Below are 6,943 nucleotides of genomic sequence, written 5' to 3'. Positions count from 1 at the left end.
AGGCCTAGGAGAGCAAGGCATGATTGACACAATTCAATTTCCCTGGCATTTCCATAACCGCATAGTATATGCTCCAAGTGTCCCGGTTTCCCAGAATTACAGAAGTCATCCCGGTTTCTGATTTGGTCCCAGTTTTCCTTTTTCCTCCACTCCATATCTTGATTAAAAGTGCTGGAGGGGTCGAACCGCCACCCACCCTCTCCTTTTTTTGGAAACAGGAGCCTTTGCTATGGGTTTGGGTGAGTCCTGTTTATCCTGAAAATAAAATCCCTGCACCAAATGAAGGAAATGGTGAAGCTGCCATACAAAGCCCTTCCTATAATTTTGAAGGAAAAGGTCACCAATTGACTTTAAGTTTTTTTCATTTCAATCCACATAGACAGTGCCAGATTTACGTATAAACTAAACAAGCTGTAGCTTAGGGCCCCACTCTCTTGCTCCCCCCCCCCAATATATATACTTCTTCTTAATTGTATTTCACTGTTAATATACTTCTTCTTAATTGTATTTCAGCTCAACAATTACTTTGATAAAATACATATTTTGCTATGTGCAAATGGCTTTAGATACCTATTGGGTCCATAAATAACCATATAGCATATATTCAACACAAAAAACAGCGACAATTTGTTGTTGACAAAGGACAGCTGGACATATAAAGGGCCCCACGACCTTCAGTAGCTTAAGGTCTCATCAAACCTAAATCTGGCCCTGGACATAGACAGTACAGTCATACCTTGGGTTACAGCTGCTTCAGGTTGCGTATTTTCGGGTTGCGTTCCGTGCCGAACCCCAGAAGTACCGGAACGGGTTACTTCCAGGTTTTGGTGTGCGCACATGCGCAGAAGCACTAAAATCACGCTTTGCGCATGCACAGAAGCGCCAAATTGTGATCCGCGTGTGCGCAGACATGGGTTGTGAATGCTGCGGGTTGCGAACGTGCCTCCCACATGGATCACGTTCCCAACCCGAGTGTCCACTGTATTCCAAATGGGGTCCCACCATAGATTTGCATAATGGCCTTATGATATGGGCAGTTTTATTTCCAGTTCCTTTCCAAATGATCCATTTGCCTTTTCCACGGCCACCGCACAGCGGGCGGACATCTTCATTGAGCTTTCTACTGTGTATCCTCCAAGGAAGGTCTTGCTCCAGTTCCATCATGCCCATTTCAGACCCCATGAGCCCAAATAAACATCAGGTGACCCTGTTCTACACAGTGGCCTGATAAAATGTCCAGAATCATAGAATCATAGAGTTGGAAGAGACCACAAGGGCCATCCAGTCCAACCCCCTGCCAAGCAGGAAACACCATCAAAGCATTCTTGACATAAGCCTGTCAAGCCTCTGCTTAAAGACCTCCAAAGAAGGAGACTCCACCACACTCCTTGGCAGCAAATTCCACTGCCGAACAGCTCTTACTGTCAGGAAGTTCTTCCTAATGTTTAGGTGGAATCTTCATTCTTGTAGTTTGAATCCATTGCTCCATGTCCGCTTCTCTGGAGCAGCAGAAAACAATCTTTCTCCCAGGCTTCCGGTCTGTCGCGGCGGAGAGAAGGACGCAGGGACCTCGCGCGCCGATGTCCCTGGCTTCGCGGAGGGGGGGGAGGTCCGCAGAGCGAGCGGATTCCCCGTAAAAACACCGGGTAGAGAGTCCCGGTGACTCATGCGCCCAGCGGCTGCTCCGTTTTTTTTGCGGATCCCCCGCTGCCCGAGAGCTCAATAGAGCGATCGAGAGCCGGTGGGGTGGAACCGCGGGAGCCATTTTGGGCTTGATCTTACCTCCGAGAAGTGAAGCTCCGAGTCCCGACCCGGCAAGCGGCAGATTCTTCCGAAATAAATTTGAACTTCCAAAAAAGTAAGTGGAATTGTGATTACGGACTTTAAATTCGTTAATTGGAAAAATAGGAGAGACTTTAAAGAAACGGAAGTCGGTCTCTTCCTAATGGAAAACTGGGAGGCGCTTTAAATAACCTTAAGCTGAACGACAAAGGACTTTTGAGATTGTGGAACCGAGAGAAAGAAGACCGTTTTGAACCCTCTCAACTCCCGAGTCCGGCTCCCCTTGAGGTACAGCATCATTAAGGGGGAGAGCGCTTTGACAGCTGTCAAAAAGCTGTCAAGCTGTCAAAAGATTGGGTGGACTGATTGTACTGTTAAAATCGGAAAAAATTGGATGAAAATGTGCTAGAATTATTTAATTTTGGATTTAAGATTGGAGTTGTGATTGAGTTTAAAAGACAAAGGAAAAGACCAGCCAAAATGGAATCGACCGTCTGAGAGAGGAATTTTCCAGTACTTCTTTGTTCTCCACCTCCTGTTTGTCTGCGGTCAGGAGAAATATGAAAACAAAGTACTCTCGAGCCTTCCAGGAGGCTGTGCTGAACTATCTGCAAATATGGGAGGATATTTACAAGGAACGGCAGCATCCCAATCTACCAGCAGACGAGGATGAAGTCCAAGCCCAGGACATAGAGGAAAATTTGACTTTAGAGACTGTGGAGATTGAATCTGGATGTCAGGAAGAACAATTGGATCAAAATTTTAAAGAGGACTTGGACTTTAAAAAAACATGTTTGGGATGAAGCAAAGTATGGACATCAAAAGGAAGAAAACCAAGCAGAGCAAGACAATGAGAAGCAAAGGAATTTGAGGATTGATGGACTTGAAGATCTTGGAGGGGGTGAAATGTGGGATGATGTTAAGGAGGAATGGAAAAGACAGGGGCAGGGGGGGACAAGGGCCTGGAGATGGACATGGGAAAGAATGGGTGTGGGGTGAATATTTTAGTTAAAAGACTTTGTTTTTGGTTTTGAGAGACGGTTTTTCGAAATTTTGGCTTGTTTAATGGAAATGCTGATCCAATTGGGGGAAAAGACTTAGGGAGAGGAGATGGAGTTTAAAAATGAATGGAAAAAGTTGTGCTTTCTGGAGGGAATCATAAGAGCAGCTTAGGAAAGAATCTAAATGAATGTAAATTTTTGTAAGATAAGTTAGATTTAGGCAGAAAGCTGTCTACTCTTCTTTCCTTACTCTGAGATACTCAGTGGCAGGGGGTGCTCGGAGGGGTAAGGAGGGGATATAATGGAACCTTGGAAATGCTGTGCCTCACGGATTTCCCTTGTGGCAGGAGGGGGTCTGTGGGAGGGCAGCATGGAAAAGGAGGAGGGTTGAGTTAATATTATAAGAAAAGGATTTTAATCTGAAATAGAAAACCCGCCATCAATTTTAGATTTTGTTTTAAGGAAAACCAGGAGGAAGACTATCGAGGAAGTCACAAGTATAAGGTTAAGGTAATAAGAATTGGGGAGTTAAAACTCTCCCCTATTATGTCTGTATTTTGTTTGTATTGTGTTAAGATATACTTATGAAAGAGTTGGGGGAATCCAATCCTCAGAACTCCTCCACTCCTGTCCTCTCAGTGGCAGGGGGGGGGGGAAGAGGGGGGAGGAGGGAGGGGGGAGGCCAAACCCAACTTACAATGGACCCCTTTGTTGCTCAAAGCACACTGGTTTCACTGGTGGCAGAGGTGAACCAGTGGGTGGAGGGAGAACGAAGGGACAGTATTATATTGTATGTTTGTGTAGTTGTTTAGTTTTGTTTTTAAAATCAATAAAAATCATTTAAAAAAGAAAAGAAAAGAAAACAATCTTTCTCCCTCCTCCATATGACATCCTTTCATATATTTGAACATGGCTATCATATCACCCCTTAACCTTCTCTTCTCCAGGCTAAACATACCCAGCTCCCTAAGCTGTTCCTCATAAGGCATCGTTTCCAGGCCTTTGACCATTTTGGTTGCCCTCTTCTGGACACGTTCCAGCTTGGCAGTATCCTTCTTGAACTGTGGTGCCCAGAACTGGACACAGTACTCCAGGTGAGGTCTGACCAGAGCAGAATGGCTGCCATTCCGTCCAGGAACATGTCCAGGAACATGTTCAGAGCATGGCACGTGCCTGGAAACTCTAATGAAAGCACCCCGAGACCAGTCAAACTAGCCAAACTGGCAGATGAAGAAGGCAGCATGGCATCTTCCCATCCGGCAAGTAGGGGATCAAGTAAGTTTGCGGCACACTTATCAGTTCACCGGCCGGTCACCCTTCTGGGTACACTGCAAAGCAAACAGTCAGGATTCGCCCCTGCCGCTGCCTGAGCTGTCAGCAGAAATGCCAAGCAGCAAACAAAACACCATGTGAACTCCTTTCACCTCTGCAGGGATATGAATGGCAGCCATGGCTTCTGGGCTCTTTCAACTTAAAGGCAGTAGAAACATTCTGCCCTGCTGCAAAAACAAAAGCTTCCCTTGCTTCCGCCTTTGTTGTGTGGGGTGTTGGGAAGATGGGGGTCTTGGTACTGAATTACTACAGCACAGAGCTGGAGTGACCCCCCCTCCCGCCGTCCTCTGTCCCCATTGGACCACACCAGTCCTGTTTATGCTACGTTTAACCTCTTTGCTTGCTACTCTTTTCTTGCTCTGGTTTGACTCCAGACAAGTCTGAGCATGTTAACTGTGGTTAAGGGCAGAGCAAAGGTTTTGAATGGCAGCAGAAATCCTTTCACTGGCTTTTTGCCTGTCCTGGGGTGGCCCTTCTGTAATGCAGGGGTTTGGATAAGAAGACCACCTGGGTCCCTTCCAACTCTAAAATTCTACAATTTCAAGAAGGGTTGGTTGTTAAATCGCTCTGGGAATTGTAGCATCATAGAACTTTAAATGTGTGGTCAGGGGCGTAGCCAGGATGAAAATCAGGGGGGCCAAGGGGGGCCAAGGGGCAGGGCCAAGGGGCGGGGGGAGGGGGCACAGCGGGGCAAGGAAAGCTCCCTTCTCCCTTGCCAGCTTTCCCTCCTCCCCCTCCGCGATCGGCAGGGGCGAGGGGGCACCAGGATCAGCCCGAAATTACCAGAGCCCCCTCCCTGAAGTTCAGAGGGACCACGGAGTCAGCACTGCTTGTATATGACTCACTCAAAAAAGACCACAAAGCCCCCCCCCGTTGCCATGATACATCTCGCTCCCCCACCCCAAAATCCCTATTCCACCAGTAACAGCTTCAGAAAACGCTGTTTTGATGCTTAGATGCTGAACAATCTAGCGATAATACCACCCCAATATCCTGCATTCAAAGGCCTGGACAAACATTTCATAATTAAAGACAGATGGATATCACTGTGAAGTATAGTTTGCAATCCCCCCCCAAAAAAAACAGATCAATTTTTTAAAAAGGCCTAGGCAAATAAAAGTGTTTCTACCTAGCACTTAGCACTCATGAAACTGGGGCTTTGAACACATTATTTTCACAAATGCACACACACTGCATTTCAAGTTGCCTTGTAGCCGGGGGGTGGGGGGCAGGGAGGGGCAGCCCTAGGAGCTCAAGCTGGGTTACACAATTCTCCTCCAGCTCCTCCTTTAATCCCCACAACAACCCTGTGAGGTAGGTTAGGCTGAGACACAGTGGCTGGCACAAAGTCACACCCAGTGAGCTTCGTGGACAAGTGGGGATTCGAACACTGGACTCCCAGGTCAAAGTCTGACACTCTAAGGAGTTGTTATTCTGAAGATGGGGGTGACATCTCCAGAGTGGGGCGACAAAGGGGAGAAGCCCAAGAAAGACCCTCACCGTCTCTTTGTTGCCCCACTTCAACACAACAGCCCTGCAGGGCTGCCTGGGGGCTTCCCCTCAGGTAGTTTCTACTGCCACCTTCCCACTTGCAGCCTGACTCCCTCACAGGGCTGTTGTGAAGATCAATAGGGAAGGAGAGAGCCATGCATAGTAACTTGAGCTCTGTGGAGAAAATGGTGAGAGGGGGTTATTGATTTGCTTTTCGTTCTTGATTTTATCATGTATTTGGTGTTTCTCATATTGTGTTTTTTATGTTGTGAACTGCCCAGGGATCTGTGGATGAAGGGTGGTGTACAAATTGTAATAATAATAATAATAATAATAATAAGAAGAAGAAGAAGAAGAAGAAGAAGAAGAAGAAGAAGAAGAAGAAGAATTGGAGTCTCTGAAATTCTTTTACACCAAAGCAATGTGGTGCTGCGTGTATTTAGAAAACTTCTGTTATAGCACATCAGTATCTGCGTTTTGGAACGGGGATGATTTGCAAACTTCCCAGAAGCCGTAAAAAGACGGGTACTGACCAGATCCTTTGGGGATGGATTTCCATAGTTCCAGGTATGAGTTGGGGGAGAGGGAGAGAAAACCCTGTACAGTGGTCCCTTGGTTCTCAAACTTTATCCGTTCTGGAAATCTGTTCCAAAACCAAAGCATTCCAAAACCAAGGCGCGCTTTCCCATAGAAAGTCATGCAAAATGGAGTAACCCATTCCAGACTTTTAAAACCAACCCCTAAAACAGCAACTTAACTTGAATTTCACTATCTAACGAGACCATTGATCCATAAAATGAAAGCAATAAACAATGTACAGTCATACCTCATGTTACGTCCGCTTCATGCTACGTTTTTTCAGGTTGCATCCCGCAGTACTGGAAAGGGTTACTTCTGGGTTTCGCTGCTTGCGCATGCGCAGTAGCGCTGAATTATGCTTCGCACGTGCGCACAAGCACCAAATCGAGCCACGCACATGCGCAGATATGGTGCTTCAGATTGCAGGCTTTTCACATTGCAAACGGGACTCCGGAACAGATCCCGTTCGCAACCGGAAGTACCACTGTACTGTAGTCACACAATCAATCAATCAATCAGTAGCTGAACTGGGTTCCACACAGTCACAAAAACAAAACAAAAACAGACCTCAGCGTAACACTCAAAACGGAAATGTGGCACTCAAACTGGAAGCATAACACTCAAAATGGGGCATGTTCGGCTTCCGGAAAAAGTTTGCAAACTGGAACACTTATTCCTGGGTTTTCAGTGTTTGGGTTCCAAGTTGTTTGAGTACCAAGGCATTTGAGAACCAAGGTTCCGCTGTGGTGCAGTAGATT

Source organism: Zootoca vivipara, chromosome 14 (genome assembly GCF_963506605.1).
Source record: "Zootoca vivipara chromosome 14, rZooViv1.1, whole genome shotgun sequence".
Classification (NCBI taxonomy): Eukaryota; Metazoa; Chordata; class Lepidosauria; order Squamata; family Lacertidae; genus Zootoca; species Zootoca vivipara.
The sequence above is the reverse complement of the archived record's forward strand: the minus strand, read 5'-3'. Positions refer to the sequence as shown.